Source organism: Stegodyphus dumicola, chromosome 11, assembly GCF_044657685.1.
Source record: "Stegodyphus dumicola isolate Sdum_Otavi_A_Nest chromosome 11, ASM4465768v1".
Classification (NCBI taxonomy): domain Eukaryota; kingdom Metazoa; phylum Arthropoda; class Arachnida; order Araneae; family Eresidae; genus Stegodyphus; species Stegodyphus dumicola.
In genome coordinates this window covers 30,718,567-30,741,803 of record NC_140778.1, presented here as the reverse complement: position 1 = coordinate 30,741,803, position 23,237 = coordinate 30,718,567, and positions in this window count along the sequence as shown.

Genomic DNA, 23,237 nt, shown 5'->3' with positions numbered 1-23,237 from the left:
CAATTGAGCTAATACCTTCAACGGAAAAGCCTCTGTGGTGACCTCCCTGGAGCAGTTGGAACTACATTTCAGAACAGCAAAAACCTATTGCCTCTAACACTGGCGCCCGAACTAAAAGGGTTTGTATAATAATTGTGTAGCTTCTTCGAAAGTTTTGTGATGTCCTCTGTAGAGCAGTTGGAAATACATTTCATATATCAAAACAGTAAAAACCTATTGACTCTAACACTGGCACCCGAACATAAAGGATGTGTATACAATTGGGCTAATACCTTCAACGGAAAAGCCTCTGTGGTGTCCTCCATGGAGCAGTTGGAACTACATTTCAGAACAGCAAAAACCTATTGCCTCTAACACTGGCGCCCGGACTAAAAGGTTTTGTATAATATTTGGGTAGCTTCTTCGAAATGTTTGTGATGTCCTCTGTAGAGCAGTTGGAAATACATTTCATATATCAAAACAGTAAAAACCTATTGACTCTAACACTGGCGCCCGAACTTAAATGTTGTGGATACAATTGGGCTAATACCTTCAACGGAAAAGCCTCTGTGGTGTCCTCCCTGGAGCAGTTGGAACTACCTTTCAGAACAGCAAAAACCTATTGCTTCTAACACTGGCGCCCGAACTAAAAGGGTTTGTATAATAATTGGGTAGCATCTTCGAAAGGTTTGTGATGTCCTCTGTGGAGCAGTTGGAAATATATTTCACATATCAAAACAGTAAAAACCTATTGACTCTAACACTGGCGCCCGAACTAAAAAGTTGTAGATACAATTGGGCTAATACCTTCAACGGAAAAGCCTCTGTGGTGTCCTCAATGGAGCAGTTGGAACTACATTTCAGTACAGCGAAAACCTATTGCCTCTAACACTGGCGCCCGAACTAAAAGGGTTTGTATAATAATTGGGTAGCATCTTCGAAAGGTTTGTGATGTCCTCTGTGGAGCAGTTGGAAATATATTTCACATATCAAAACATTAAAAACAACCCTTTTATTTACTCTAACAATTTACTCTAACACTGGAGCCCGAACTAAAAGTGTTTGTATAATAATTGGGTAGCTTCTTCGAAAGGTTTGTGATGTCCTCTGTAGAGCAGTTGGAAATACATTTCATATATCAAAAAAGTAAAAACATTTTGACTCTAACTGTGGCGCCCGAACTAAAAGGTTGTGGACACAATTGAGCTAATACCTTCAACGGAAAAGCCTCTGTGGTGTCCTCCCTGGAGCAGTTGGAACTACATTTTAGAACAGCAAAAACCTATTGCCTCTAACAATGGCGCCCGAACTAAAAGGGTTTGTATAATAATTGGGTAGCTTCTTCGAAAGGTTTGTGATGTCCTCTGTGGAGCAGTTGGAAATACATTTCATATATCAAAACAGTAAAGACCTATTGACTCTAACACTGGCGCTCGAACTAAAAATTTGTGGATACAATTGGGCTAATACCTTCAACGGAAAAGCCTCTGTGTTGTCCTCCCTGGAGCAGTTGGAACTATATTTCAGAACAGCAAAAACCTATTGCCTCTAAAACTGGCGCCCGAACTAAAAGGGTTTGTATAATAATTGGGTAGCTTCTTCGAAAGGTTTGTGATGTGATGTCCTCTGTGGAGCAGTTGGAAATACTTTTCATATATCAAAACAGTAAAAACCTATTGACTCTAACACTGGCGCCCGAACTAAAAGGTTGTGGATGCAATTGTGCTAATACCTTCAACGGAAAAGCCTCTGTTGTGTCCTCCCTGCAGCAGTTGGAACTACATTTCAGAACAGCAAAAACCTATTGCCTCTAACACTGGCGCCCGAACTAAAAGGGTTTGTATAATAATTGGGTAGCTTCTTCGAAAGGTTTGTGATGTCCTCTGTGGAGCAGTTGGAAATACATTTCATATATCAAAACAGTAAAATCCTATTGACACTAACACTGGCGCCCGAACTAAAAGGGTTTGTATAATAATTGGGTAGCTTCTTCGAAAGGTTTGCGATGTCCTCTGTGGAGCAGTTGGAAATACATTTCATATATCAAAACAGTAAAAACCTATTGCCTCTAACACTGGCGCCCCATCTAAAAGGGTTTGTATAATAATTGGGTAGCTTCTTCGAAAGGTTTGTAATGTCCTCTGTGGAGCAGTTGGAAATACATTTCATATATCAAAACAGTAAAAAACCTATTGATTCTAACACTGGCGCCCGAACTAAAAGGGTTTGTAAAATAATTGGGTAGCTTCTTCGAAAGGTTTGTGATGTCCTCTGTGGAGCAGTTGGAAATACATTTCATATATCAAAACAGTAAAAACCTATTGACTGTAACACTGGCGCCCGAACTAAGAGGTTGTGGATACAATTGGACTAATACTTTCAACGGAAAAGCCTCTGTGGTGTCCTCCCTGGAGCAGTTGGAACTACATTTCAGAACAGCAAAAACCTATTGCCTCTAAAACTGGCGCCCGAACTAAAAGGATTTGTATAATAATTGGGTAGCTTCTTCGAAAGGTTTGTGATGTCCTCTGTAGAGCAGTTGGAAATACATTTCATATATCAAAACAGTAAAAACCTTTTGACTCTAACACTGGCGCCCGAACTAAAAGGTGGTGGATACAATTGGGCTAATACTTTCAACGAAAAAGCCTCTGCGTTGTCCTCCCTGGAGCAGTTGGAACTACATTTCAGAAAAGCAAAAACCTATTGCCTCTAACACTGGCGCCCGAACTAAAAGGGTTTGTATAATAATTGGGTAGCTTCTTCGAAAGGTTTGTGATGTCCTCTGTGGAGCAGTTGGAAATACATTTCATATATCAATACAGTAAAAACCTATTGACTCTAACACTGGCGCCCGAACTAAAAGGTTGTGGATGCAATTGTGCTAATACCTTCAACGGAAAAGCCTCTGTGGTGTCCTCCCTGGAGCAGTTGGAACTACATTTCAGAACAGCAAAAACCTATTGCCTCTAACACTGCCGCCCGAACTAAAAGGGTTTTTATAATAATTGTGTAGCTTCTTCGAAAGGTTAGGGATGTCCTCTGTGGAGCAGTTGGAAATATATTTCACATATCAAAACAGTAAAAACCTATTGTCTCTAACACTGGCGCCCGAACTAAAAGGTTGTGTATACAATTGGGCTAATACCTTCAACAGAAAAGCCTCTGTGGTGTCCTCCCTGGAGCAGTTGGAACTACATTTCAGAACAGCAAAAACTTATTGCCTCTAACACTGGCGCCCGAACTAAAAGGGTTTGTATAATAATTGTGTAGCTTCTTCGAAAGGTTTGTGATGTCTTCTGTGGAGCAGTTGGAAATACATTTCATATATCAAAACAGTAAAAAAACTATTGACTCTAACACTGGCGCCCGAACTAAAAGGTTGTGGATACAATTGAGCTAATACCTTCAACGGAAAAGCCTCTGTGGTGACCTCCCTGGAGCAGTTGGAACTACATTTCAGAACAGCAAAAACCTATTGCCTCTAACACTGGCGCCCGAACTAAAAGGGTTTGTATAATAATTGTGTAGCTTCTTCGAAAGTTTTGTGATGTCCTCTGTAGAGCAGTTGGAAATACATTTCATATATCAAAACAGTAAAAACCTATTGACTCTAACACTGGCACCCGAACATAAAGGATGTGTATACAATTGGGCTAATACCTTCAACGGAAAAGCCTCTGTGGTGTCCTCCATGGAGCAGTTGGAACTACATTTCAGAATAGCAAAAACCTATTGCCTCTAACACTGGCGCCCGGACTAAAAGGGTTTGTATAATATTTGGGTAGCTTCTTCGAAATGTTTGTGATGTCCTCTGTAGAGCAGTTGGAAATACATTTCATATATCAAAACAGTAAAAACCTATTGACTCTAACACTGGCGCCCGAACTTAAATGTTGTGGATACAATTGGGCTAATACCTTCAACGGAAAAGCCTCTGTGGTGTCCTCCCTGGAGCAGTTGGAACTACCTTTCAGAACAGCAAAAACCTATTGCTTCTAACACTGGCGCCCGAACTAAAAGGGTTTGTATAATAATTGGGTAGCATCTTCGAAAGGTTTGTGATGTCCTCTGTGGAGCAGTTGGAAATATATTTCACATATCAAAACAGTAAAAACCTATTGACTCTAACACTGGCGCCCGAACTAAAAGGTTGTAGATACAATTGGGCTAATACCTTCAACGGAAAAGCCTCTGTGGTGTCCTCAATGGAGCAGTTGGAACTACATTTCAGTACAGCGAAAACCTATTGCCTCTAACACTGGCGCCCGAACTAAAAGGGTTTGTATAATAATTGGGTAGCATCTTCGAAAGGTTTGTGATGTCCTCTGTGGAGCAGTTGGAAATATATTTCACATATCAAAACATTAAAAACAACCCTTTTATTTACTCTAACAATTTACTCTAACACTGGAGCCCGAACTAAAAGTGTTTGTATAATAATTGGGTAGCTTCTTCGAAAGGTTTGTGATGTCCTCTGTAGAGCAGTTGGAAATACATTTCATATATCAAAAAAGTAAAAACATTTTGACTCTAACTGTGGCGCCCGAACTAAAAGGTTGTGGACACAATTGAGCTAATACCTTCAACGGAAAAGCCTCTGTGGTGTCCTCCCTGGAGCAGTTGGAACTACATTTTAGAACAGCAAAAACCTATTGCCTCTAACAATGGCGCCCGAACTAAAAGGGTTTGTATAATAATTGGGTAGCTTCTTCGAAAGGTTTGTGATGTCCTCTGTGGAGCAGTTGGAAATACATTTCATATATCAAAACAGTAAAGACCTATTGACTCTAACACTGGCGCTCGAACTAAAAATTTGTGGATACAATTGGGCTAATACCTTCAACGGAAAAGCCTCTGTGTTGTCCTCCCTGGAGCAGTTGGAACTATATTTCAGAACAGCAAAAACCTATTGCCTCTAAAACTGGCGCCCGAACTAAAAGGGTTTGTATAATAATTGGGTAGCTTCTTCGAAAGGTTTGTGATGTCCTCTGTGGAGCAGTTGGAAATACTTTTCATATATCAAAACAGTAAAAACCTATTGACTCTAACACTGGCGCCCGAACTAAAAGGTTGTGGATGCAATTGTGCTAATACCTTCAACGGAAAAGCCTCTGTTGTGTCCTCCCTGCAGCAGTTGGAACTACATTTCAGAACAGCAAAAACCTATTGCCTCTAACACTGGCGCCCGAACTAAAAGGGTTTGTATAATAATTGGGTAGCTTCTTCGAAAGGTTTGTGATGTCCTCTGTGGAGCAGTTGGAAATACATTTCATATATCAAAACAGTAAAATCCTATTGACACTAACACTGGCGCCCGAACTAAAAGGGTTTGTATAATAATTGGGTAGCTTCTTCGAAAGGTTTGCGATGTCCTCTGTGGAGCAGTTGGAAATACATTTCATATATCAAAACAGTAAAAACCTATTGCCTCTAACACTGGCGCCCCATCTAAAAGGGTTTGTATAATAATTGGGTAGCTTCTTCGAAAGGTTTGTAATGTCCTCTGTGGAGCAGTTGGAAATACATTTCATATATCAAAACAGTAAAAAACCTATTGATTCTAACACTGGCGCCCGAACTAAAAGGGTTTGTAAAATAATTGGGTAGCTTCTTCGAAAGGTTTGTGATGTCCTCTGTGGAGCAGTTGGAAATACATTTCATATATCAAAACAGTAAAAACCTATTGACTGTAACACTGGCGCCCGAACTAAGAGGTTGTGGATACAATTGGACTAATACTTTCAACGGAAAAGCCTCTGTGGTGTCCTCCCTGGAGCAGTTGGAACTACATTTCAGAACAGCAAAAACCTATTGCCTCTAAAACTGGCGCCCGAACTAAAAGGATTTGTATAATAATTGGGTAGCTTCTTCGAAAGGTTTGTGATGTCCTCTGTAGAGCAGTTGGAAATACATTTCATATATCAAAACAGTAAAAACCTTTTGACTCTAACACTGGCGCCCGAACTAAAAGGTGGTGGATACAATTGGGCTAATACTTTCAACGAAAAAGCCTCTGCGTTGTCCTCCCTGGAGCAGTTGGAACTACATTTCAGAAAAGCAAAAACCTATTGCCTCTAACACTGGCGCCCGAACTAAAAGGGTTTGTATAATAATTGGGTAGCTTCTTCGAAAGGTTTGTGATGTCCTCTGTGGAGCAGTTGGAAATACATTTCATATATCAAAACAGTAAAAACCTATTGACTCTAACACTGGCGCCCGAACTTAAATGTTGTGGATACAATTGGGCTAATACCTTCAACGGAAAAGCCTCTGTGGTGTCCTCCCTGGAGCAGTTGGAACTACCTTTCAGAACAGCAAAAACCTATTGCTTCTAACACTGGCGCCCGAACTAAAAGGGTTTGTATAATAATTGGGTAGCATCTTCGAAAGGTTTGTGATGTCCTCTGTGGAGCAGTTGGAAATATATTTCACATATCAAAACAGTAAAAACCTATTGACTCTAACACTGGCGCCCGAACTAAAAAGTTGTAGATACAATTGGGCTAATACCTTCAACGGAAAAGCCTCTGTGGTGTCCTCAATGGAGCAGTTGGAACTACATTTCAGTACAGCGAAAACCTATTGCCTCTAACACTGGCGCCCGAACTAAAAGGGTTTGTATAATAATTGGGTAGCATCTTCGAAAGGTTTGTGATGTCCTCTGTGGAGCAGTTGGAAATATATTTCACATATCAAAACATTAAAAACAACCCTTTTATTTACTCTAACAATTTACTCTAACACTGGAGCCCGAACTAAAAGTGTTTGTATAATAATTGGGTAGCTTCTTCGAAAGGTTTGTGATGTCCTCTGTAGAGCAGTTGGAAATACATTTCATATATCAAAAAAGTAAAAACATTTTGACTCTAACTGTGGCGCCCGAACTAAAAGGTTGTGGACACAATTGAGCTAATACCTTCAACGGAAAAGCCTCTGTGGTGTCCTCCCTGGAGCAGTTGGAACTACATTTTAGAACAGCAAAAACCTATTGCCTCTAACAATGGCGCCCGAACTAAAAGGGTTTGTATAATAATTGGGTAGCTTCTTCGAAAGGTTTGTGATGTCCTCTGTGGAGCAGTTGGAAATACATTTCATATATCAAAACAGTAAAGACCTATTGACTCTAACACTGGCGCTCGAACTAAAAATTTGTGGATACAATTGGGCTAATACCTTCAACGGAAAAGCCTCTGTGTTGTCCTCCCTGGAGCAGTTGGAACTATATTTCAGAACAGCAAAAACCTATTGCCTCTAAAACTGGCGCCCGAACTAAAAGGGTTTGTATAATAATTGGGTAGCTTCTTCGAAAGGTTTGTGATGTGATGTCCTCTGTGGAGCAGTTGGAAATACTTTTCATATATCAAAACAGTAAAAACCTATTGACTCTAACACTGGCGCCCGAACTAAAAGGTTGTGGATGCAATTGTGCTAATACCTTCAACGGAAAAGCCTCTGTTGTGTCCTCCCTGCAGCAGTTGGAACTACATTTCAGAACAGCAAAAACCTATTGCCTCTAACACTGGCGCCCGAACTAAAAGGGTTTGTATAATAATTGGGTAGCTTCTTCGAAAGGTTTGTGATGTCCTCTGTGGAGCAGTTGGAAATACATTTCATATATCAAAACAGTAAAATCCTATTGACACTAACACTGGCGCCCGAACTAAAAGGGTTTGTATAATAATTGGGTAGCTTCTTCGAAAGGTTTGCGATGTCCTCTGTGGAGCAGTTGGAAATACATTTCATATATCAAAACAGTAAAAACCTATTGCCTCTAACACTGGCGCCCCATCTAAAAGGGTTTGTATAATAATTGGGTAGCTTCTTCGAAAGGTTTGTAATGTCCTCTGTGGAGCAGTTGGAAATACATTTCATATATCAAAACAGTAAAAAACCTATTGATTCTAACACTGGCGCCCGAACTAAAAGGGTTTGTAAAATAATTGGGTAGCTTCTTCGAAAGGTTTGTGATGTCCTCTGTGGAGCAGTTGGAAATACATTTCATATATCAAAACAGTAAAAACCTATTGACTGTAACACTGGCGCCCGAACTAAGAGGTTGTGGATACAATTGGACTAATACTTTCAACGGAAAAGCCTCTGTGGTGTCCTCCCTGGAGCAGTTGGAACTACATTTCAGAACAGCAAAAACCTATTGCCTCTAAAACTGGCGCCCGAACTAAAAGGATTTGTATAATAATTGGGTAGCTTCTTCGAAAGGTTTGTGATGTCCTCTGTAGAGCAGTTGGAAATACATTTCATATATCAAAACAGTAAAAACCTTTTGACTCTAACACTGGCGCCCGAACTAAAAGGTGGTGGATACAATTGGGCTAATACTTTCAACGAAAAAGCCTCTGCGTTGTCCTCCCTGGAGCAGTTGGAACTACATTTCAGAAAAGCAAAAACCTATTGCCTCTAACACTGGCGCCCGAACTAAAAGGGTTTGTATAATAATTGGGTAGCTTCTTCGAAAGGTTTGTGATGTCCTCTGTGGAGCAGTTGGAAATACATTTCATATATCAATACAGTAAAAACCTATTGACTCTAACACTGGCGCCCGAACTAAAAGGTTGTGGATGCAATTGTGCTAATACCTTCAACGGAAAAGCCTCTGTGGTGTCCTCCCTGGAGCAGTTGGAACTACATTTCAGAACAGCAAAAACCTATTGCCTCTAACACTGCCGCCCGAACTAAAAGGGTTTTTATAATAATTGTGTAGCTTCTTCGAAAGGTTAGGGATGTCCTCTGTGGAGCAGTTGGAAATATATTTCACATATCAAAACAGTAAAAACCTATTGTCTCTAACACTGGCGCCCGAACTAAAAGGTTGTGTATACAATTGGGCTAATACCTTCAACAGAAAAGCCTCTGTGGTGTCCTCCCTGGAGCAGTTGGAACTACATTTCAGAACAGCAAAAACTTATTGCCTCTAACACTGGCGCCCGAACTAAAAGGGTTTGTATAATAATTGTGTAGCTTCTTCGAAAGGTTTGTGATGTCTTCTGTGGAGCAGTTGGAAATACATTTCATATATCAAAACAGTAAAAAAACTATTGACTCTAACACTGGCGCCCGAACTAAAAGGTTGTGGATACAATTGAGCTAATACCTTCAACGGAAAAGCCTCTGTGGTGACCTCCCTGGAGCAGTTGGAACTACATTTCAGAACAGCAAAAACCTATTGCCTCTAACACTGGCGCCCGAACTAAAAGGGTTTGTATAATAATTGTGTAGCTTCTTCGAAAGTTTTGTGATGTCCTCTGTAGAGCAGTTGGAAATACATTTCATATATCAAAACAGTAAAAACCTATTGACTCTAACACTGGCACCCGAACATAAAGGATGTGTATACAATTGGGCTAATACCTTCAACGGAAAAGCCTCTGTGGTGTCCTCCATGGAGCAGTTGGAACTACATTTCAGAATAGCAAAAACCTATTGCCTCTAACACTGGCGCCCGGACTAAAAGGGTTTGTATAATATTTGGGTAGCTTCTTCGAAATGTTTGTGATGTCCTCTGTAGAGCAGTTGGAAATACATTTCATATATCAAAACAGTAAAAACCTATTGACTCTAACACTGGCGCCCGAACTTAAATGTTGTGGATACAATTGGGCTAATACCTTCAACGGAAAAGCCTCTGTGGTGTCCTCCCTGGAGCAGTTGGAACTACCTTTCAGAACAGCAAAAACCTATTGCTTCTAACACTGGCGCCCGAACTAAAAGGGTTTGTATAATAATTGGGTAGCATCTTCGAAAGGTTTGTGATGTCCTCTGTGGAGCAGTTGGAAATATATTTCACATATCAAAACAGTAAAAACCTATTGACTCTAACACTGGCGCCCGAACTAAAAGGTTGTAGATACAATTGGGCTAATACCTTCAACGGAAAAGCCTCTGTGGTGTCCTCAATGGAGCAGTTGGAACTACATTTCAGTACAGCGAAAACCTATTGCCTCTAACACTGGCGCCCGAACTAAAAGGGTTTGTATAATAATTGGGTAGCATCTTCGAAAGGTTTGTGATGTCCTCTGTGGAGCAGTTGGAAATATATTTCACATATCAAAACATTAAAAACAACCCTTTTATTTACTCTAACAATTTACTCTAACACTGGAGCCCGAACTAAAAGTGTTTGTATAATAATTGGGTAGCTTCTTCGAAAGGTTTGTGATGTCCTCTGTAGAGCAGTTGGAAATACATTTCATATATCAAAAAAGTAAAAACATTTTGACTCTAACTGTGGCGCCCGAACTAAAAGGTTGTGGACACAATTGAGCTAATACCTTCAACGGAAAAGCCTCTGTGGTGTCCTCCCTGGAGCAGTTGGAACTACATTTTAGAACAGCAAAAACCTATTGCCTCTAACAATGGCGCCCGAACTAAAAGGGTTTGTATAATAATTGGGTAGCTTCTTCGAAAGGTTTGTGATGTCCTCTGTGGAGCAGTTGGAAATACATTTCATATATCAAAACAGTAAAGACCTATTGACTCTAACACTGGCGCTCGAACTAAAAATTTGTGGATACAATTGGGCTAATACCTTCAACGGAAAAGCCTCTGTGTTGTCCTCCCTGGAGCAGTTGGAACTATATTTCAGAACAGCAAAAACCTATTGCCTCTAAAACTGGCGCCCGAACTAAAAGGGTTTGTATAATAATTGGGTAGCTTCTTCGAAAGGTTTGTGATGTCCTCTGTGGAGCAGTTGGAAATACTTTTCATATATCAAAACAGTAAAAACCTATTGACTCTAACACTGGCGCCCGAACTAAAAGGTTGTGGATGCAATTGTGCTAATACCTTCAACGGAAAAGCCTCTGTTGTGTCCTCCCTGCAGCAGTTGGAACTACATTTCAGAACAGCAAAAACCTATTGCCTCTAACACTGGCGCCCGAACTAAAAGGGTTTGTATAATAATTGGGTAGCTTCTTCGAAAGGTTTGTGATGTCCTCTGTGGAGCAGTTGGAAATACATTTCATATATCAAAACAGTAAAATCCTATTGACACTAACACTGGCGCCCGAACTAAAAGGGTTTGTATAATAATTGGGTAGCTTCTTCGAAAGGTTTGCGATGTCCTCTGTGGAGCAGTTGGAAATACATTTCATATATCAAAACAGTAAAAACCTATTGCCTCTAACACTGGCGCCCCATCTAAAAGGGTTTGTATAATAATTGGGTAGCTTCTTCGAAAGGTTTGTAATGTCCTCTGTGGAGCAGTTGGAAATACATTTCATATATCAAAACAGTAAAAAACCTATTGATTCTAACACTGGCGCCCGAACTAAAAGGGTTTGTAAAATAATTGGGTAGCTTCTTCGAAAGGTTTGTGATGTCCTCTGTGGAGCAGTTGGAAATACATTTCATATATCAAAACAGTAAAAACCTATTGACTGTAACACTGGCGCCCGAACTAAGAGGTTGTGGATACAATTGGACTAATACTTTCAACGGAAAAGCCTCTGTGGTGTCCTCCCTGGAGCAGTTGGAACTACATTTCAGAACAGCAAAAACCTATTGCCTCTAAAACTGGCGCCCGAACTAAAAGGATTTGTATAATAATTGGGTAGCTTCTTCGAAAGGTTTGTGATGTCCTCTGTAGAGCAGTTGGAAATACATTTCATATATCAAAACAGTAAAAACCTTTTGACTCTAACACTGGCGCCCGAACTAAAAGGTGGTGGATACAATTGGGCTAATACTTTCAACGAAAAAGCCTCTGCGTTGTCCTCCCTGGAGCAGTTGGAACTACATTTCAGAAAAGCAAAAACCTATTGCCTCTAACACTGGCGCCCGAACTAAAAGGGTTTGTATAATAATTGGGTAGCTTCTTCGAAAGGTTTGTGATGTCCTCTGTGGAGCAGTTGGAAATACATTTCATATATCAATACAGTAAAAACCTATTGACTCTAACACTGGCGCCCGAACTAAAAGGTTGTGGATGCAATTGTGCTAATACCTTCAACGGAAAAGCCTCTGTGGTGTCCTCCCTGGAGCAGTTGGAACTACATTTCAGAACAGCAAAAACCTATTGCCTCTAACACTGCCGCCCGAACTAAAAGGGTTTTTATAATAATTGTGTAGCTTCTTCGAAAGGTTAGGGATGTCCTCTGTGGAGCAGTTGGAAATATATTTCACATATCAAAACAGTAAAAACCTATTGTCTCTAACACTGGCGCCCGAACTAAAAGGTTGTGTATACAATTGGGCTAATACCTTCAACAGAAAAGCCTCTGTGGTGTCCTCCCTGGAGCAGTTGGAACTACATTTCAGAACAGCAAAAACTTATTGCCTCTAACACTGGCGCCCGAACTAAAAGGGTTTGTATAATAATTGTGTAGCTTCTTCGAAAGGTTTGTGATGTCTTCTGTGGAGCAGTTGGAAATACATTTCATATATCAAAACAGTAAAAAAACTATTGACTCTAACACTGGCGCCCGAACTAAAAGGTTGTGGATACAATTGAGCTAATACCTTCAACGGAAAAGCCTCTGTGGTGACCTCCCTGGAGCAGTTGGAACTACATTTCAGAACAGCAAAAACCTATTGCCTCTAACACTGGCGCCCGAACTAAAAGGGTTTGTATAATAATTGTGTAGCTTCTTCGAAAGTTTTGTGATGTCCTCTGTAGAGCAGTTGGAAATACATTTCATATATCAAAACAGTAAAAACCTATTGACTCTAACACTGGCACCCGAACATAAAGGATGTGTATACAATTGGGCTAATACCTTCAACGGAAAAGCCTCTGTGGTGTCCTCCATGGAGCAGTTGGAACTACATTTCAGAATAGCAAAAACCTATTGCCTCTAACACTGGCGCCCGGACTAAAAGGGTTTGTATAATATTTGGGTAGCTTCTTCGAAATGTTTGTGATGTCCTCTGTAGAGCAGTTGGAAATACATTTCATATATCAAAACAGTAAAAACCTATTGACTCTAACACTGGCGCCCGAACTTAAATGTTGTGGATACAATTGGGCTAATACCTTCAACGGAAAAGCCTCTGTGGTGTCCTCCCTGGAGCAGTTGGAACTACCTTTCAGAACAGCAAAAACCTATTGCTTCTAACACTGGCGCCCGAACTAAAAGGGTTTGTATAATAATTGGGTAGCATCTTCGAAAGGTTTGTGATGTCCTCTGTGGAGCAGTTGGAAATATATTTCACATATCAAAACAGTAAAAACCTATTGACTCTAACACTGGCGCCCGAACTAAAAGGTTGTAGATACAATTGGGCTAATACCTTCAACGGAAAAGCCTCTGTGGTGTCCTCAATGGAGCAGTTGGAACTACATTTCAGTACAGCGAAAACCTATTGCCTCTAACACTGGCGCCCGAACTAAAAGGGTTTGTATAATAATTGGGTAGCATCTTCGAAAGGTTTGTGATGTCCTCTGTGGAGCAGTTGGAAATATATTTCACATATCAAAACATTAAAAACAACCCTTTTATTTACTCTAACAATTTACTCTAACACTGGAGCCCGAACTAAAAGTGTTTGTATAATAATTGGGTAGCTTCTTCGAAAGGTTTGTGATGTCCTCTGTAGAGCAGTTGGAAATACATTTCATATATCAAAAAAGTAAAAACATTTTGACTCTAACTGTGGCGCCCGAACTAAAAGGTTGTGGACACAATTGAGCTAATACCTTCAACGGAAAAGCCTCTGTGGTGTCCTCCCTGGAGCAGTTGGAACTACATTTTAGAACAGCAAAAACCTATTGCCTCTAACAATGGCGCCCGAACTAAAAGGGTTTGTATAATAATTGGGTAGCTTCTTCGAAAGGTTTGTGATGTCCTCTGTGGAGCAGTTGGAAATACATTTCATATATCAAAACAGTAAAGACCTATTGACTCTAACACTGGCGCTCGAACTAAAAATTTGTGGATACAATTGGGCTAATACCTTCAACGGAAAAGCCTCTGTGTTGTCCTCCCTGGAGCAGTTGGAACTATATTTCAGAACAGCAAAAACCTATTGCCTCTAAAACTGGCGCCCGAACTAAAAGGGTTTGTATAATAATTGGGTAGCTTCTTCGAAAGGTTTGTGATGTCCTCTGTGGAGCAGTTGGAAATACTTTTCATATATCAAAACAGTAAAAACCTATTGACTCTAACACTGGCGCCCGAACTAAAAGGTTGTGGATGCAATTGTGCTAATACCTTCAACGGAAAAGCCTCTGTTGTGTCCTCCCTGCAGCAGTTGGAACTACATTTCAGAACAGCAAAAACCTATTGCCTCTAACACTGGGGCCCGAACTAAAAGGGTTTGTATAATAATTGGGTAGCTTCTTCGAAAGGTTTGTGATGTCCTCTGTGGAGCAGTTGGAAATACATTTCATATATCAAAACAGTAAAATCCTATTGACACTAACACTGGCGCCCGAACTAAAAGGGTTTGTATAATAATTGGGTAGCTTCTTCGAAAGGTTTGCGATGTCCTCTGTGGAGCAGTTGGAAATACATTTCATATATCAAAACAGTAAAAACCTATTGCCTCTAACACTGGCGCCCCATCTAAAAGGGTTTGTATAATAATTGGGTAGCTTCTTCGAAAGGTTTGTAATGTCCTCTGTGGAGCAGTTGGAAATACATTTCATATATCAAAACAGTAAAAAACCTATTGATTCTAACACTGGCGCCCGAACTAAAAGGGTTTGTAAAATAATTGGGTAGCTTCTTCGAAAGGTTTGTGATGTCCTCTGTGGAGCAGTTGGAAATACATTTCATATATCAAAACAGTAAAAACCTATTGACTGTAACACTGGCGCCCGAACTAAGAGGTTGTGGATACAATTGGACTAATACTTTCAACGGAAAAGCCTCTGTGGTGTCCTCCCTGGAGCAGTTGGAACTACATTTCAGAACAGCAAAAACCTATTGCCTCTAAAACTGGCGCCCGAACTAAAAGGATTTGTATAATAATTGGGTAGCTTCTTCGAAAGGTTTGTGATGTCCTCTGTAGAGCAGTTGGAAATACATTTCATATATCAAAACAGTAAAAACCTTTTGACTCTAACACTGGCGCCCGAACTAAAAGGTGGTGGATACAATTGGGCTAATACTTTCAACGAAAAAGCCTCTGCGTTGTCCTCCCTGGAGCAGTTGGAACTACATTTCAGAACAGCAAAAACCTATTGCCTCTAACACTGGCGCCCGAACTAAAAGGGTTTGTATAATAATTGGGTAGCTTCTTCGAAAGGTTTGTGATGTCCTCTGTGGAGCAGTTGGAAATACATTTCATATATCAATACAGTAAAAACCTATTGACTCTAACACTGGCGCCCGAACTAAAAGGTTGTGGATGCAATTGTGCTAATACCTTCAACGGAAAAGCCTCTGTGGTGTCCTCCCTGGAGCAGTTGGAACTACATTTCAGAACAGCAAAAACCTATTGCCTCTAACACTGCCGCCCGAACTAAAAGGGTTTTTATAATAATTGTGTAGCTTCTTCGAAAGGTTAGGGATGTCCTCTGTGGAGCAGTTGGAAATATATTTCACATATCAAAACAGTAAAAACCTATTGTCTCTAACACTGGCGCCCGAACTAAAAGGTTGTGTATACAATTGGCCTAATACCTTCAACAGAAAAGCCTCTGTGGTGTCCTCCCTGGAGCAGTTGGAACTACATATCAGAACAGCAAAAACTTATTGCCTCTAACACTGGCGCCCGAACTAAAAGGGTTTGTATAATAATTGTGTAGCTTCTTCGAAAGGTTTGTGATGTCTTCTGTGGAGCAGTTGGAAATACATTTCATATATCAAAACAGTAAAAAAACTATTGACTCTAACACTGGCGCCCGAACTAAAAGGTTGTGGATACAATTGAGCTAATACCTTCAACGGAAAAGCCTCTGTGGTGACCTCCCTGGAGCAGTTGGAACTACATTTCAGAACAGCAAAAACCTATTGCCTCTAACACTGGCGCCCGAACTAAAAGGGTTTGTATAATAATTGTGTTGCTTCTTCGAGTTTTGTGATGTCCTCTGTAGAGCAGTTGGAAATACATTTCATATATCAAAACAGTAAAAACCTATTGACTCTAACACTGGCACCCGAACATAAAGGATGTGTATACAATTGGGCTAATACCTTCAACGGAAAAGCCTCTGTGGTGTCCTCCATGGAGCAGTTGGAACTACATTTCAGAACAGCAAAAACCTATTGCCTCTAACACTGGCGCCCGGACTAAAAGGGTTTGTATAATATTTGGGTAGCTTCTTCGAAATGTTTGTGATGTCCTCTGTAGAGCAGTTGGAAATACATTTCATATATCAAAACAGTAAAAACCTATTGACTCTAACACTGGCGCCCGAACTTAAATGTTGTGGATACAATTGGGCTAATACCTTCAACGGGAAAGCCTCTGTGGTGTCCTCCCTGGAGCAGTTGGAACTACCTTTCAGAACAGCAAAAACCTATTGCTTCTAACACTGGCGCCCGAACTAAAAGGGTTTGTATAATAATTGGGTAGCATCTTCGAAAGGTTTGTGATGTCCTCTGTGGAGCAGTTGGAAATATATTTCACATATCAAAACAGTAAAAACCTATTGACTCTAACACTGGCGCCCGAACTAAAAGGTTGTAGATACAATTGGGCTAATACCTTCAACGGAAAAGCCTCTGTGGTGTCCTCAATGGAGCAGTTGGAACTACATTTCAGTACAGCGAAAACCTATTGCCTCTAACACTGGCGCCCGAACTAAAAGGGTTTGTATAATAATTGGGTAGCATCTTCGAAAGGTTTGTGATGTCCTCTGTGGAGCAGTTGGAAATATATTTCACATATCAAAACATTAAAAACAACCCTTTTATTTACTCTAACAATTTACTCTAACACTGGAGCCCGAACTAAAAGTGTTTGTATAATAATTGGGTAGCTTCTTCGAAAGGTTTGTGATGTCCTCTGTAGAGCAGTTGGAAATACATTTCATATATCAAAAAAGTAAAAATATTTTGACTCTAACTGTGGCGCCCGAACTAAAAGGTTGTGGACACAATTGAGCTAATACCTTCAACGGAAAAGCCTCTGTGGTGTCCTCCCTGGAGCAGTTGGAACTACATTTTAGAACAGCAAAAACCTATTGCCTCTAACAATGGCGCCCGAACTAAAAGGGTTTGTATAATAATTGGGTAGCTTCTTCGAAAGGTTTGTGATGTCCTCTGTGGAGCAGTTGGAAATACTTTTCATATATCAAAACAGTAAAAACCTATTGACTCTAACACTGGCGCCCGAACTAAAAGGTTGTGGATGCAATTGTGCTAATACCTTCAACGGAAAAGCCTCTGTTGTGTCCTCCCTGCAGCAGTTGGAACTACATTTCAGAACAGCAAAAACCTATTGCCTCTAACACTGGGGCCCGAACTAAAAGGGTTTGTATAATAATTGGGTAGCTTCTTCGAAAGGTTTGTGATGTCCTCTGTGGAGCAGTTGGAAATACATTTCATATATCAAAACAGTAAAATCCTATTGACACTAACACTGGCGCCCGAACTAAAAGGGTTTGTATAATAATTGGGTAGCTTCTTCGAAAGGTTTGCGATGTCCTCTGTGGAGCAGTTGGAAATATATTTCATATATCAAAAAAGTAAAAATATTTTGACTCTAACTGTGGCGCCCGAACTAAAAGGTTGTGGACACAATTGAGCTAATACCTTCAACGGAAAAGCCTCTGTGGTGTCCTCCCTGGAGCAGTTGGAACTACATTTTAGAACAGCAAAAACCTATTGCCTCTAACAATGGCGCCCGAACTAAAAGGGTTTGTATAATAATTGGGTAGCTTCTTCGAAAGGTTTGTGATGTCCTCTGTGGAGCAGTTGGAAATACATTTCATATATCAAAACAGTAAAGACCTATTGACTCTAACACTGGCGCTCGAACTAAAAATTTGTGGATACAATTGGGCTAATACCTTCAACGGAAAAGCCTCTGTGTTGTCCTCCCTGGAGCAGTTGGAACTATATTTCAGAACAGCAAAAACTTATTGCCTCTAAAACTGGCGCCCGAACTAAAAGGGTTTGTATAATAATTGGGTAGCTTCTTCGAAAGGTTTGTGATGTCCTCTGTGGAGCAGTTGGAAATACTTTTCATATATCAAAACAGTAAAAACCTATTGACTCTAACACTGGCGCCCGAACTAAAAGGTTGTGGATGCAATTGTGCTAATACCTTCAACGTAAAAGCCTCTGTTGTGTCCTCCCTGCAGCAGTTGGAACTACATTTCAGAACAGCAAAAACCTATTGCCTCTAACACTGGGGCCCGAACTAAAAGGGTTTGTATAATAATTGGGTAGCTTCTTCGAAAGGTTTGTGATGTCCTCTGTGGAGCAGTTGGAAATACATTTCATATATCAAAACAGTAAAATCCTATTGACACTAACACTGGCGCCCGAACTAAAAGGGTTTGTATAATAATTGGGTAGCTTCTTCGAAAGGTTTGCGATGTCCTCTGTGGAGCAGTTGGAAATACATTTCATATATCAAAACAGTAAAAACCTATTGCCTCTAACACTGGCGCCCCATCTAAAAGGGTTTGTATAATAATTGGGTAGCTTCTTCGAAAGGTTTGTAATGTCCTCTGTGGAGCAGTTGGAAATACATTTCATATATCAAAACAGTAAAAAACCTATTGATTCTAACACTGGCGCCCAAAAGGGTTTGTAAAATAATTGGGTAGCTTCTTCGAAAGGTTTGTGATGTCCTCTGTGGAGCAGTTGGAAATACATTTCATATATCAAAACAGTAAAAACCTATTGACTGTAACACTGGCGCCCGAACTAAGAGGTTGTGGATACAATTGGACTAATACTTTCAACGGAAAAGCCTCTGTGGTGTCCTCCCTGGAGCAGTTGGAACTACATTTCAGAACAGCAAAAACCTATTGCCTCTAAAACTGGCGCCCGAACTAAAAGGATTTGTATAATAATTGGGTAGCTTCTTCGAAAGGTTTGTGATGTCCTCTGTAGAGCAGTTGGAAATACATTTCATATATCAAAACAGTAAAAACCTTTTGACTCTAACACTGGCGCCCGAACTAAAAGGTGGTGGATACAATTGGGCTAATACTTTCAACGAAAAAGCCTCTGCGTTGTCCTCCCTGGAGCAGTTGGAACTACATTTCAGAACAGCAAAAACCTATTGCCTCTAACACTGGCGCCCGAACTAAAAGGGTTTGTATAATAATTGGGTAGCTTCTTCGAAAGGTTTGTGATGTCCTCTGTGGAGCAGTTGGAAATACATTTCATATATCAATACAGTAAAAACCTATTGACTCTAACACTGGCGCCCGAACTAAAAGGTTGTGGATGCAATTGTGCTAATACCTTCAACGGAAAAGCCTCTGTGGTGTCCTCCCTGGAGCAGTTGGAACTACATTTCAGAACAGCAAAAACCTATTGCCTCTAACACTGCCGCCCGAACTAAAAGGGTTTTTATAATAATTGTGTAGCTTCTTCGAAAGGTTAGGGATGTCCTCTGTGGAGCAGTTGGAAATATATTTCACATATCAAAACAGTAAAAACCTATTGTCTCTAACACTGGCGCCCGAACTAAAAGGTTGTGTATACAATTGGCCTAATACCTTCAACAGAAAAGCCTCTGTGGTGTCCTCCCTGGAGCAGTTGGAACTACATTTCAGAACAGCAAAAACTTATTGCCTCTAACACTGGCGCCCGAACTAAAAGGGTTTGTATAATAATTGTGTAGCTTCTTCGAAAGGTTTGTGATGTCTTCTGTGGAGCAGTTGGAAATACATTTCATATATCAAAACAGTAAAAAAACTATTGACTCTAACACTGGCGCCCGAACTAAAAGGTTGTGGATACAATTGAGCTAATACCTTCAACGGAAAAGCCTCTGTGGTGACCTCCCTGGAGCAGTTGGAACTACATTTCAGAACAGCAAAAACCTATTGCCTCTAACACTGGCGCCCGAACTAAAAGGGTTTGTATAATAATTGTGTTGCTTCTTCGAGTTTTGTGATGTCCTCTGTAGAGCAGTTGGAAATACATTTCATATATCAAAACAGTAAAAACCTATTGACTCTAACACTGGCACCCGAGCATAAAGGATGTGTATACAATTGGGCTAATACCTTCAACGGAAAAGCCTCTGTGGTGTCCTCCATGGAGCAGTTGGAACTACATTTCAGAACAGCAAAAACCTATTGCCTCTAACACTGGCGCCCGGACTAAAAGGTTTTGTATAATATTTGGGTAGCTTCTTCGAAATGTTTGTGATGTCCTCTGTAGAGCAGTTGGAAATACATTTCATATATCAAAACAGTAAAAACCTATTGACTCTAACACTGGCGCCCGAACTTAAATGTTGTGGATACAATTGGGCTAATACCTTCAACGGAAAAGCCTCTGTGGTGTCCTCCCTGGAGCAGTTGGAACTACCTTTCAGAACAGCAAAAACCTATTGCTTCTAACACTGGCGCCCGAACTAAAAGGGTTTGTATAATAATTGGGTAGCATCTTCGAAAGGTTTGTGATGTCCTCTGTGGAGCAGTTGGAAATATATTTCACATATCAAAACATTAAAAACAACCCTTTTATTTACTCTAACAATTTACTCTAACACTGGAGCCCGAACTAAAAGTGTTTGTATAATAATTGGGTAGCTTCTTCGAAAGGTTTGTGATGTCCTCTGTAGAGCAGTTGGAAATACATTTCATATATCAAAAAAGTAAAAATATTTTGACTCTAACTGTGGCGCCCGAACTAAAAGGTTGTGGACACAATTGAGCTAATACCTTCAACGGAAAAGTCTCTGTGGTGTCCTCCCTGGAGCAGTTGGAACTACATTTTAGAACAGCAAAAACCTATTGCCTCTAACAATGGCGCCCGAACTAAAAGGGTTTGTATAATAATTGGGTAGCTTCTTCGAAAGGTTTGTGATGTCCTCTGTGGAGCAGTTGGAAATACTTTTCATATATCAAAACAGTAAAATGCCTATATACTCTAACACTGGCGCCCGAACTAAAAGGTTGTGGATGCAATTGTGCTAATACCTTCAACGGAAAAGCCTCTGTTGTGTCCTCCCTGCAGCAGTTGGAACTACATTTCAGAACAGCAAAAACTTATTGCCTCTAACACTGGGGCCCGAACTAAAAGGGTTTGTATAATAATTGGGTAGCTTCTTCGAAAGGTTTGTGATGTCCTCTGTGGAGCAGTTGGAAATACATTTCATATATCAAAACAGTAAAATCCTATTGACACTAACACTGGCGCCCGAACTAAAAGGGTTTGTATAATAATTGGGTAGCTTCTTCGAAAGGTTTGCGATGTCCTCTGTGGAGCAGTTGGAAATACATTTCATATATCAAAACAGTAAAAACCTATTGCCTCTAACACTGGCGCCCCATCTAAAAGGGTTTGTATAATAATTGGGTAGCTTCTTCGAAAGGTTTGTAATGTCCTCTGTGGAGCAGTTGGAAATACATTTCATATATCAAAACAGTAAAAAACCTATTGATTCTAACACTGGCGCCCGAACTAAAAGGGTTTGTAAAATAATTGGGTAGCTTCATCGAAAGGTTTGTGATGTCCTCTGTGGAGCAGTTGGAAATACATTTCATATATCAAAACAGTAAAAACCTATTGACTGTAACACTGGCGCCCGAACTAAGAGGTTGTGGATACAATTGGACTAATACTTTCAACGGAAAAGCCTCTGTGGTGTCCTCCCTGGAGCAGTTGGAACTACATTTCAGAACAGCAAAAACCTATTGCCTCTAAAACTGGCGCCCGAACTAAAAGGATTTGTATAATAATTGGGTAGCTTCTTCGAAAGGTTTGTGATGTCCTCTGTGGAGCAGTTGGAAATACATTTCATATATAAAAACAGTAAAAACCTATTGACTCTAACACTGGCGCCCGAACTAAAAAGTGGTGGATGCAATTGTGCTAATACCTTCAACGGAAAAGCCTCTGTGGTGACCTCCCTGCAGCAGTTGGAACTACATTTCAGAACAGCAAAAACCTATTGCCTCTAACACTGGCGCCCGAACTAAAAGGGTTTGTATAATAATTGGGTAGCTTCTTCGAAAGTTTTGTGATGTCCTCTGTAGAGCAGTTGGAAATACATTTCATATATCAAAACAGTAAAAACATTTTGACTCTAACACTGGCGCCCGAACTAAAAGGTTGTGGATGCAATTGTGCTAATACCTTCAACGGAAAAGCCTCTGTGGTGTCCTCCCTGGAGCAGGTGGAACTACATTTCAGAACAGCAAAAACCTACTGCCTCTAACACTGGCACCCGAACTTAAATGGTTTGTATAATAATTGGGTAGCTCCTTCGAAAGGTTTGTGATGTCCTCTGTAGAGCAGTTGCAAATACATTTCATATATCAAAACAGTAAGAACCTTTTCACTCTAACACTGGCGCCCGAACTAAAAGTTTGTGGATACAATTGGGCTAATACCTTCAACGGAAAAGCCTCTGTGGTGTCCTCCCTGGAGCAGTTGGAACTACATTTCAGAACAGCAAAAACCTATTACCTCTAACACTGGCGCCCGAACTAAAAGGGTTTGTATAATAATTGGGTAGCATCTTCGAAAGGTTTGTGATGTCCTCTGTGGAGCAGTTGGAAATACATTTCATATATCAAAACAGTAAAAACCTATTGACTCTAACACTGCCGCCCAAACTAAAAGGTTGTGTGTACAATTGGGCTAATACCTTCAACGGAAAAGCCTCTGTGGTGTCCTCACTGGAGCAGTTGGAACTACATTTCAGAACAGCAAAAACCTACTGCCTCTAACGCTAGCGCCCGAACTAAAAGGGTTTGTATAATAATTGGGTAGCTTCTTCGAAAGGTTTGTGATGTCCTCTGTAGAGCAGTTGGAAATACATTTCATATATCAAAACAGTAAAAACCTTTTGACTCTAACACTGGCGCCCGAACTAAAAGGTGGTGGATACAATTGGGCTAATACTTTCAACGAAAAAGCCTCTGCGTTGTCCTCCCTGGAGCAGTTGGAACTACATTTCAGAACAGCAAAAACCTATTGCCTCTAACACTGGCGCCCGAACTAAAAGGGTTTGTATAATAATTGGGTAGCTTCTTCGAAAGGTTTGTGATGTCCTCTGTGGAGCAGTTGGAAATACATTTCATATATCAATACAGTAAAAACCTATTGACTCTAACACTGGCGCCCGAACTAAAAGGTTGTGGATGCAATTGTGCTAATACCTTCAACGGAAAAGCCTCTGTGGTGTCCTCCCTGGAGCAGTTGGAACTACAT